The following is a 12,443-nucleotide window of genomic DNA, read 5'->3' on the forward strand; positions in this document are numbered from 1 at the left end:
GCCACCATGAGACTGATTAGGGAAGGACATAGGTCTTCCTATAATCTTTTAAACATTCCATGTTTCCAGTGAACAGTATAATTTGCCAGTTATCTGCTATGCTATCTGCTAATTGACTGTTTGTTGTTCAAGGCTGTCTCCACCCCAGACTATTTCCTACCTTCTATCCTACGTAATTAAAAAAGGAAGTAAGCCCAAGAAAGCTGTATATGGGAATGCCTGCCTGCCAGGGAGATACGTGTATCCAATTTAGAAAGACTTGGGCGATACAGTACATGGTATTGCTCAAAACATCCAGCAGAACTTCTCTGCATATTTTTTCTCTAGAATAAAAAATCAGCCATGTAATAAGCATTGGAATATTAATGTGCAGCTGAAGTTTTCTATTTCTAACTAAATTGGACAACTCTGCCAGCTAATTTGGTGTTCAGAATACATACTGTTTGGCTTTTTAGATTATGCTGTTATGTAATGTGGGGAAGGTGGGTGGGTAAAAACCTCATTCTCAACTCTCAGGAAAAAAACTATAAAGATAAAGGGGGGTGGTGAGATATATCTGTATTAAGAGAAATTCCTGCAAGGAAGGGTCTTTGTTTCATTTTTTTATCTTAACCTCCCATTTCACCCCCTGGCCTCTCAGTTACTTGACCTATTTCCAGTGAACTTGCTCCATCCCTCCTCAGCCACCTCCTCCCCATGGTCAATGGTAGGCCTTTGTCGTCACCAGGAATTGCATTGCCTTGAAAAATGTCAGCTTCAGTCGCCTCGGGTGATTACCATCTTATGTTCTTCAGCAGTTACTGGAACAACTCACACTGCAGCCAACCACTTGTCCACAATCCATCTCTGCAGTAGGTGTATTTTCCAAATATGACTATAAAATACATCTCATCCCATATTCGCTTCTGTAGTGTGACCGTGCCACCCCCTTATCAAGAAGTAGAGTTTATTTCTCTACGATTTTGAATCTGGTGGGTTGTGTGCCTGCTTTGATCAGTAGAATACAGGGAAATTGACACGGCCAGTTCCAAACTCAGGCCTTGATTGGCCTGGGAGCTTCCACTTCCTCTGGAACCATCCCTCTTAAAATACCAGAAGCCATGTAAGACGTGTGATTACCCTGTAACCGTTCTGGAAAAGCCAAAGACACATAGACGCTGGAGAATGAGACATCAGATATGTGAGTGAACAAGCAACCGAATTATCACAGAATCCCAAAAGACTCAGTAATTGAAGTCAACAGATACTTCTGGAATTGGAGCAGGGGGTCTGAAGACATGCTAAAAAAAGAATTCATTAAAGTTTATTAAGTAGCAGTAGCTATCCCACAGAGCTTGGCAGGTATCCCTTTCCTAACCTGCAAAAGACTGGAAGTTTATTCTTTGAAGAGGACAGAGTGTGTCTAGAAAAGATAAAAAACCAGGCATGGACACCATGCTAAAAGAGGTATTAAGGGAAAGTTTATAAACAATAGTGAGGTCCAACCCCCATCCGACCCCGGCCTCTGTCACATCCCCAGGTCCCAGAACTCTGGCAACCAAACTAATACCCTTCAGGTTTCTCTTGGGTATTTGACAAGCTCAAGAGAAAAGAAGATGTCACTTTGGGCATTCCAAGTGGGTCCAGCTAAGGCACTCTACAGCAGAGAATCTCAACCCTCACTGTGCATCAAACTCACCTGGGAACTTTTAAAATTTTTCATTACCTGGGATCTCCCAGGGAATCTGATTGGTTGGTCTGGTAAAAGCTGGGCATCCATATTTATAATTATCCCCAATGATTCTCATTTACAACAAGAGCAGAGCATCATTGTTCTATAGTGAAGCTTATGGACAAAGCTCATCCCTGAGTACAGAGCTTCACATCAACTTATAAATGTGCTGCTCACCAACAGTCCATAGACGATTGAGGAGAGCAGTTAATATTAAAGATAGTGACCAAGATAAATGAGTGGGAAATGGCAATTTGAAGAAAACAGAGACTACGTAGGCAAAAGAAAATTTAGGGGAAGGACCCAACTATATTTAATGTTCTTGCTGAGACGAGACTACATTGCATCCCTAAAAGTAAACACAGTGCCTTTTTAACAAGAAGTATAATGAAAACAAAAAGAACTCTAGTGAGTGTGATATTAGAAATAAAAGATTAATAGGAGAGTTACAAGATTAGAATTGAAGAAATCTCCCAAGAAGTAGAGCCAAGAGACCAAGAGCTGAGAAGTAAGAGATTCACGTGAAACAAGTCCAGTGTTAGGGCCTGTGTCTCCCACCCCCAAATTCATATGTTGAAGCTCTAACTCAATGCCTCAGAATAGGACTATTTGGAGATCGGGCCTTTAAAGAGGTAATTAAGTTTAGATGAGGTTATTAGGATGGGACCTAATCCAACTTGACTGGTGTCCTTATAATAAGAGGAAATGTCAACATACAGAGACATTAGGGCTATAAGAGCACAGAGGAAAGACCAAGTGAAGACCCAGTGAGAAGGCAGCCATCGGCAAGCCCAGAGAGGCCTCAGGAGAAACCCAAACGTGCCGAAACCTTGGCCATGGAATTCTAACTTCCAGACTGTGAGAAAACAGATTCTGCTTAAGCCACCAATCTATGGTATTTTCTTATGGCAGTCCTAGCAAATTAATATATCCAGGAGGTTCAATATCCAAATAACATACATTTTAGAAACTTAGAACAGAAAAAAAAAAAGGACCAAAAAAAGTAATAAAAGAAACAGTGAAAGAAAATTTTCTAGAATTGAATATGTATTTCCAGACAGAAATACTCATTGTGTGGTGAAAACAATGGATGGTAAAGTGTACACACCAAGGCACATGATTTTTAAAAATCAGAACTTTAGACATAAAAAGGATCTTATAGACTTTCAGTAAGAACAAACAAACAAACAAACAAAAAACATACAAAGGGTCAAGAATAGAACAGCTTCAAACTTCTGAATGGCTACACTAGAAGCGAGAAGACAAGAGATCAATGACCTGGAAAATTCTGAGGTCCTAGGGATTGTGTTGGAAAATGTATCCTAGGGAAATAAGGCCTTAAAAGAAAATCCAGAAAATGGTTTATCTTCTGGAATCATTTCCTAGATGACAATTTATCATTCACTTGATGTAGACATTGAAAATAGGAACAAGGAAATCCAAATGAAGAAAGAAGCAAAGGGAATCCCAAGTTAGTGGTTTCGGAAGGCTGGCCCATGAAAGCTGGACCACAGGCTTCGACAGCCACCAGCCCGAGTTGGGAGGTCCGAGGCTCAGGGACAGAGTTCGTCGAGATGAAAATAGAGTCTGAATGTGCTGATCACCTTCGGAGGAAGCATATCTGGTGTAGAATTTAGGGTTGAATTAATGATAAAGCCAAAGAAAACTATACAAACACATCAGGCAAATATTGACACAGAATGTGTGAGGAAAGGTCAGGTCTGCATACTTTACTTAGTACATAAATGGATTTACATAGTCAAAAAATTTAAATACAATATAGACATGGATATATTGGAAAGATGAGGGGTGGCGTGGGAGGGGTGTGTGTGGGGGGTGGGGGTGCACACATATGTTTGTACTGAGGCCAGGAGCAAGGGTTGGGATTATAAGGTAATTAAAGAAACCAAAATCCTCATTGACCATAGTAAGATATCAAAAGATGCAAAAAACTTGAAACACAGCAAATTGAGCATGTTATTTTGGGATATGTAGGTACTCCCTAAAGAATCGGGTATCCATTGGGAGGAGTTGATTCTGGGGAGCAGGAAGTGGAGGACGATTGCCTTTTTTTGGAACAGGCCTGTAGAATGCTGACTTTCGAAGCTCATGTATAAGAACTCTGGGCTCATTCCTACTCGCCCTTCAAGGACTGACCCACTCATGGTTTTATCTCGAAAGCCTTCATTCGTCCTTCCATATGCCCTTATTTAGGCTTTTAGCCACCTTTACTTACCCCTATCATAACACTTATCACCCAGTCTCATTATTGCCTCTTCACTTGTTTTCAGACCCTCACCGTGCAAGCTTTTTGCAAGCTTCTCAGCTTCATCGCCGTGCACAACTCCTGCTGCAGAGTAGGAGCCCCATAAATGCTATTTGTCACGTGGACAACTTGACACCTACTAACCCATGTGTCAGGAACTATTTTGCTGAGTCTAATTCTGTTGCCACATTGAGAAAGTCACCAGATAAATGAACCCATTTGCAGCTCCAGGAGTGTGTCATTGTCCCATTATTCAGGCAGGCCCTGTTAAATTACTAACTTGAATTATAACGTAAATAATGCGACTTTAAATCTTGTACAGCATGCTATAAACGGTACCTTGTACAGGTAAAGAGCTTCCTTCTAGACACAAGTGTTCTAACTGGGAATCTGGACCATGGGAAGCCTCCAGGAGGGTCACTGGATCTCCTAAAATTTAATGCAAAATTTTGTGTATACAGACATTTTTTTCTGGAAAGAGAACCCATAATTTCTGTTATATTGGGAAAGGGATAGATGACTCCAAATATTTTAAACTCAACTGCTCGGGGCAATAATATTTTACATTATACATTGCACCATTCTTTAGAGAATCATAAAGCTCATTACATATTTTATTCTCTAAAAACTCTGAAATATAAACATGGAAAGCTACTATTCTAGATTTGAATCCACAGAAAAACATCAATTCAGCAATGTGATTTTAATTAATTGGGAGTAGAACACTAGGACGGCAAGAAAAATGGGCCCATATCCGAAAGTGGGTCGGGTAAATTCTACTCAGAATTCTTACAAGTTTTAGACCAGTGTTATTTCTTATTTTCTGGAAAATAAATTTTAATGTTCAAATTACTATATAGAGTGCCAGAAACATAAATTCAGAGATTAAATATGTATTATTTTTGATGATTGGAAAATACTGTTTACGATTAATTCACTTGTTTCTTGCTTACTGAAATATAATTCAGGATGCAAAGCAATGGTACAGGAGCCAGTTTTCAGAGCAAGCCTAATCTTTACTTTTTTCTGTGCATGGTTCAGGTTTTCCATTAATATAAAGGCATAGTGTTTAAATATGCACAACAGACTACAATATCATAAATGTGAAATTAGGTTAATTTTATTGAGCTTGCAAACATGCTTAGTCTACGTGAAAATGAATTCACTGAAATGAGACTAAAACGTATCAGAACCATGAATGAAAAATAAGTCAATCAGTTCAGTGTTGTTTCATTAAAATACGAGGAGTTTTTGAGAGAGTGAGGAGGGAAGGGCAAAGAATATCACTCAAATCTTTCAGACCATCCCCAGAAAGTCGTTCAGTAGGAAAGCATCCGTGTCTTTCTCTTTGGAACATTATGTAATATGTTAAAGAGATAGTTGTTTTGCCTTGTTAAAGTTTGTTACTTTGGAGATGCTGAAACATTCTTTGGCATATCTCCTTTCAGTCCCCCGGTTTAGTTTCATTAATTTGGGAAATGATACAATGCAAAGGGAAACTGCAGAACAGAGGAGGGCCACAGAGCTAAGACTCAAGACTGAAAAATCTGGCTCGCCTCAGGAATGTAATCTAGTTCCCTTTGTCAGTAGGCGGAAACGCAGTGCTGGGTATCAACACAGAATTACTGGGTATCACCGAAGAAAAGTACTGTAAACAAGCCTTTCGACGAGGAAAAAAGAGAGAGCAAAGCCAGTCCAAGTAACACTGAGGTAAGCAGCTCCTGCTTCAGTGAAACAGCTAGTCCTGTAGGTAAGAGGCAACGGAGAATGGAGCACCTGGTTTTAACAAATGTTTGCCGTGGGAGAAATGGCTTCCAAATTTACATGAAGTTGTCCACGAATGTCTACCCTTTCCATCTTCTTTTGTTAATTGGGCAGAACTGAAATTAGAATTTCACAGTGTGTGTGTGGTGGGGGTAGGTCCTATATATCACTGAGGAACCAGTTCAAATGTCACCTTTCTAAGGCACACACACCCACACACACACACACACACACGTAGTTCACTCCTTTGTCTTCACAAACTCCATTCATATCATTATTATAACTAAATCATCCTTAGTTGTAATTACCTCTTTATGTGTCTGTGTCTCTGATTAGACTGCAAGTTCCTAGAGATGGAGATCAAAGTTTATCCATCTTTGACACTGTAGAGGACGAAAAAAATTCCTGTCCCCTTAGATGCAGTGTCTGGATCTGTGAAACAAATTGACAAAAGACAGATTAAGGAGAAAACCAGTGTATGAACACATTAACATGTGCATGGCTCATGCATGTGGGAAAGCTCAGTGGTGAGTGGTCAGAACTCGGGGCCTCAATAGCATCTTAAAGAAAAGTGACAAGACAGAGGAGAGGGGTTAAGTCTAAGAGAGGCAAACCGGAAAGGTAGATATCAGGGGGAAACCAAGGGAAGATAAATGCTGTCTCAGTAGGTGTCTTACTCGTATGTATAATAGATGACTGGTACTGGTAAAAATCTGGAGTTGTCCGTGGTGGTTACAAATTTTCCTATGCTCCCTTGGTAGTGGAGAGGGGCAGGGCACAGAGGTTTTTTGTGTCTGTTCCCTCTCAGTTTTCTTCAGCTCAAAACAATGCTTATGTCAAAGTGTGATATATTTTGGGATGCATACAATGAACGCCTTCAGCACCTCGTAGGCCCTTGATTAGTTGTGGAAAACCTTGATAGTAATATGTTATCTCTTGTGGTCATATTTGAACGATGGATGGTTGATAAAGTGTACTGCCTGCTTTATGCTCAGATCTAGTTACTTTTAAATACTATAGAACACTGACTGAATTCAAATTTTAAATTGCTCGGTCTCAAAGCATAACTAGCTCTGTGCTGGCTCTTCTGCCTAATGTGTGTCTCAGACTTACCTGTGAACAGCAGATAGAGAAAGGCCATAGACATTAGACCATCAAAGGAGATGCGAACCTCAGAGAAGATTTAAATAGGCACAGAAGAAGTTGAAGATAGTTAAAAATATGGATATCACTCTTTTAAATTTGAGGCCATACTCAGAAAGTTGTGAAGTATTTACTCTAAGACCTACATTTCCAATTGCAAACTATAGAATGATTAAAAACTGAATAAAACTCAAGTCTAAAAATCCAGTGGTAGTAAAGGTAACCTCTTGGCCATTCCTAAATCTTCTTTGTGTTGGATTTTTCTAAATTCTAAATTGACTTTTTAAAAATCAAACCTCTGATTATTTTCAAACTAATTATCTTCACCTTGAGTGATTTATGTCTTGATTTGGATTTTATTTTATGAAGTTGAAGCTCTATGTGCATTTATTCTATAACTTCACAGATATATTATTTCTAGAAGTGTTTTTAACTGTTTCAGTCAGTCATGATTTTTGCAGTTGAACTGAGAGCAAATTAAGTATACTTTGTGATTCTTAGAGAACCTTCCATTCTAACTTATTGCCAAGGAATGTTTGCTGCTAACTCCCTCGAGGTGACACATATTTACATTTTATGGTTGGTCTGGGAACTATGTGATCTATTTAGACAGGAAAAGTCACTTTCACTACCCTTTAATACAATATGGATTTTCTTTAAAAAAATCATTTCTTTTATTCAGTTACATTTGACATTCAATATTATTTCATATTAGTTTCAGGTGTACCGCATGGTAGTTAGACATTTATATAATTTATGCAGTGATTTCCTCCCCGTCCATTATAGTCTAGTAGCCACCTGCCACTATATATAGTTGTTGCAACATTATTGACTATATTCCCTATGCTGTACTTTACATCCCCATGACTATTTTGTAACTACCAATTTGTATTTCTCAATCCCTTCACCTTTTTAACCCAGCTCCCCAACCCCCCTCCCATCCGGCAACGAACAATATGGATTTTCTTAACGTTACATCTTAACGTGAATAATGCTATGCTTTATTTACTGATCTTCCTAAATTTTATATCAATTCATTTTATAGAGTAATTCAACTTTGTCATTCATAGCAGTGTATCTATTTTTCTTAATGTAGCAACATCCCAAGACATGTCTCTACAAGCCTGTTTTGATTATCTCTTCCTCCTAAACTTGTTTTACTGCATTTCCAATGTGGGATTTTAAGAGAACCTATGGAGAATTTTGTTTGTCTTTGTTTTTGTTTTACCTACGTTTTGCCAATGTCCTTCTTTATGTGGAAGAGTGTTGGTAGTTTTGACCATGGATCATCTCATTGTATTTCTTGAATGTTTGGTAGACTTCACCAGCAAAATCACCTGGCCTGGAGTTTTCTTTGTGTCGAGTTTCTGGGAACAAATTCAACTTGTAAATAGAAACAAAGCTATTCAGATTTTCTTTTGATCTTGTGTTAGTTTTGGTAAGTTGTGTTTTTCAAAGACTTTGTTGCATCTAAGTTGTCAAATGTATTGGCATACAGTTGTTCATAATATTTGTGTATTATCTTTTGATGTCTGTAGGATCTCTAATGCTATCTGTCCCGTCTTTTATTCCGATTATTGCTCCACCTTGAGTTAAGTGTCATCTTTCACCCCCTTTACATGGGAAAGCAAGGCCCCAGTGGTGACGTGTGTAACTTGCTGGCTCAAGACAGCACGGTTTGCTGTTAACCTCTGACTTACCGTGTACTGTGTTTTCTCATGTGTATGTTTGCCTGAAATAGCTCACAAAATTTTATTTGACAAAGGATGAACACTGTCAGTGGGATGAAAAGTAATACCAAGATAATCCATGTCAAGGATAATCCAGGTCTGACATATCCTTAGCTGCCACAATTCAGGTTAGCTATCAAACATACGTAGAGATATTTCAGACCTAAATTTTAAAAATTAAGGATCATAGCTGCTACAAATTGCAGTGTTTTAAGGATTTCTTTTCCCATGTCATCATTTGGTGACGGACTGTTTGGTGCTGACCATAGTGGTCACGATTCTGGCATCATCGTGATGGTAGAGGCTAGCATCAGCTTCTCCCCTCCCTGTGCAAGCATCCCTTACAGAACCTACCGTGGCTCCCTCCCCTTGAATCCAGGCTGGCTTTAGTAACTTGTTTGGTGAATACCCTGACAGAATGATGTTCTGGGACTTCCAAAGCCAGATCATACAAAGTCTCGCAGCTTCTGCCTGTGACTCTTGCAGCAAACACTCCATCTTGGGGTAACAGGCTGTCATGTGGGAAGTCAGACTACCCTGAGCTCATCATGTGGAGGTTCTCCAGTCCCTAGTGTGAGCGTAGCATTCTAACCATCCCCACAAAGGCAGCAGACAGGTAAGTGGAACCATCATGAACCCTCCACACCAGCCCATCCGCCAGCTGTAAGTGACTTCAGTCAGTACCATATGGGGCAGAAGAAGCCCAGCCACGCCCAAATACCTGACCGGTAAAACTGAAATGCAATGAAATGCTTGCATGCCTTAAGCCACTAAGTTTTGGAATTGTTATATAGAAGATAACCATAGCAAAGACTATTATGTAAATGGAGGCAAACATCCCTGCCATCTGGCCTTCTAAAGACATCTGTGGTATTCTGGATTAGCTGAGAGAGACCTGGAAAAATGCCACCACCAAATCTGCCGCGTTAAGTAGTATATCCTAGGCAACCTTGATCTCCACGGTGCTAGGATGGGAATGCAATTTCTAAAAATTATAAAAGTGCTTGCTAACATATTAATTTCAATTTAAGGTTATTGACTATATCTGGTCTTCAGCCAACAAAGACTTGCTTTTTATGTTCAGGAGACTGTAATGAACAGGACTTTCTGATTATTGGGCATCACCCTGAAGAGAAAATAAAACAGCTTCATGTATAAGGAAACATCCGAGTTGTGATGCAGAGGTTGAGCTGGGAGATTTTGGCTGATACATATTCTGGGCCAGCTTAGATTTCAGAATGCTGTGAAACAAATCTCTGTGATTGAATGAGTCTGTGATAGGGGATTTGCTTCCTGAAAGAAAGATCTTTTACTGGCCTGTTAAAAGGCTTTATGATGGATGAGTATGGGGCGTCCTGCAACTTAAAAGTTACTCTGTGCTTTGCCGCTGCTTCCGCTAAGACAATAATAAGCAACACAACAAAGGTGAACATGTAAATAAAAATGACTGCTAAATTTAATCAAATGTTTAGTGCGTATTAAACAACATCCTGGATCATCAATTCCTTACTGTAAAAGCCTAATACCTAATTTGGCTTGGTGAGAACCTAATTGAAAAGTACATATAAAGTAATTGAATGTGTCTTTTGTGAGTTTTTAATCTTGCTTTTTATTCTTTAATGAAGAATAATTGTATAGCCACAGAAAACGCAGTCAATATCTAAAGTCATTGAATCCTTCTCTGCTCAAGTAAGAATCATTTTCATTAAACAACAGCAAAAAAAAAAAAAAATGTAGAGAAAGAGTTGCCATTAAAAAATAATCTCCTCGGGGCATATTAAAATCACTGTAAGCCTCAAACAGATGCCATGCTTCTATAAAGCTAGCTCTTTCTATTTAGCTTTTAAGTGGTACTATCCAAATTGTTCAGCTCACTGACGAAAACAAGAGAAGTTGAACTGACACCCATGCCCACTGAGAGGAAACTGAGTAGAATCACCTAAAGTTCCAGCCTTGTTTTTAACTCAGAAGGGCAATTTTTAAAGTATCGTTCTATCGCCTTAACCAAAGTCATTAAAAACAGGGCAGACTTTTTTAAGAAAATGGCTTGTATACACCAAATCATATCGATCCTAAAGCTCAATGGCTATGTAGGTTAATAATAACCACCAGTTAGAAAGTGTTCATGTCTCAGGATTCAGGAAGGCCTACATCAGTGGTAGACAGGCTTGTATTTGGCAACCATTGTTGGGGAGTGAGAAGAGCTACGGTGTCACTGTGGCCAGTGAAATAGGGAGATATTTCACTCACTGAGCAGACCAAATTGTTCCATGGCTTATGATTAGATTGTAAATACAATAAAAGCCGTAGTAAAACAAAATCTGTGATTTTCGATTATTTATGTATATGTCAAAAGGTATTCTTGTGGATTATTCTTATGCATTGTGGAAGCTCTTGCTCCCTCTCACACCCTGGAGTATTCATTCATTCATTCATTATCAACAAATATTCAGTGAGCATGTGTTGCTAAGAGTTATTCTATATTCTAGGTTTGGAATATTAAACCAGAAATAAAAAAAAAAGTCCTGCCCTCTTGAGGCTTACATTCAATTTAAAGAGAGAAAAATCTGATTTTTAGTTTTCTAATCAATGTATTTTATAATGCATTAATTATAATGCATTAACAGTGTGAAGAAAAATAAAGCAAGGTATGGAATACAGTGTATTAAGAATATATTTTTGATGGGGTGATCAGCGAAGGTCTGTCTGAGGAGGTGGCATTTTAGTAGAGATGAGATGTAAATGAAATGGAAAACCAAGGGACTATGTGGAGAGAGAATGTTCTAGGTGGAAACAGCAAGTGTAAAATCCCAAGGCTGGAACTTGACCTGTAAATTCAAGGACCAGCAAGAAGGCCTGTGAGATTAGAGTAAAGTGACTCACTGAAGAATGGTCTCAGTGACGCTGGAGAGCTGTCCAGTAGCTTTGGGTTTTATTGTGTGGTGAGAAGCCATTAAAGAGCTTTTGAGCAGAGAAATAAGGGATCCCTTTAAACTGCTGCATCAATGACAATAGAGAGGCAAGTGAGAAAGCGCTGAGAGCAGTGACTAGCCCTTAGGAGGCTGTGGCAAGAGGAGACAGTATCTTGGATTAGGGTGTGTGCTGGATATTGTTTGCTTCTCCAGATCCACTTTCCATCCTTCACTGTTTTGTGCCAGCCCAGGAGGCTGGTTTGATTCAGCTGCTGGGGGACACTGGCAGAAGTGGGGGGCAGGAGAAGGGTGAGTTGGGTATTTACCTCCTGGTTCACCCCCCGCAGGGTCACAGGACTTGGTACGTCTGTACCATGGCTCCTCCTAGGTGGCATTCTCCAAAGTCTATTCTTTCCAGGTTCTCAACATTTCCACCAATAACCCCTTCACACCTATGGTGATAAAGTCTCTGCACTGTTTCTAATCCTGAGATTTCATTTTATTCCTTGTTGAATTTCCTAAACTCTACTCACACCTTTAAACCATCCCTTCAACGAGCTGCCTATTTCTTGCTGGGCCTCCAATGGCACAGGATGACAATAGTGAAGATGGTAAGTAGTTGGATTCGGCGTGTATTTGGACAGAATCTGCTGAAAGTCTGGATGTGTGCATTCTGCATGAGATACGGAGAAGGGACACAACTTGCCTTTCCCCTGAATAAATTTGAGGTCTTCTACCAAGTCAGAACACACCTCAATTTAGTTTCAAGAAATTCATAGAATTTTCAAACATGGATATACCAGAGTGTATTAATTAACCACCCCAGGCACTTAGTTATTTTCTGACTTTTTGCTAATACAAGTAATGCTGCAGTGTATAGACTTGAATGTATATCTGCATGCGTGTGTGGCTTTCTT

The 12,443-nt window shown here is 39.3% G+C and overlaps 1 long non-coding RNA gene across 2 annotated transcripts in view; it reads left to right on the forward strand.

Moving 5' to 3' along the window:
- The first annotated feature begins 5,566 nt into the window (after window positions 1-5,566).
- LOC141573224 (uncharacterized) overlaps window positions 5,567-12,443 on the forward strand; it is a 75,878-nt gene continuing 69,001 nt past the window's right edge. For both annotated transcript variants that reach the window (XR_016021018.1, XR_012498933.2), the window contains exon 1: window positions 5,567-5,687. This is a non-coding gene — a long non-coding RNA (uncharacterized LOC141573224). The remainder of the gene's footprint in view (window positions 5,688-12,443) is intronic.

This window comes from Rhinolophus sinicus, chromosome 4 (genome assembly GCF_057876585.1).
Source record: "Rhinolophus sinicus isolate RSI-liver-muscle chromosome 4, RSI-T2T, whole genome shotgun sequence".
NCBI classification, from domain to species: domain Eukaryota; kingdom Metazoa; phylum Chordata; class Mammalia; order Chiroptera; family Rhinolophidae; genus Rhinolophus; species Rhinolophus sinicus.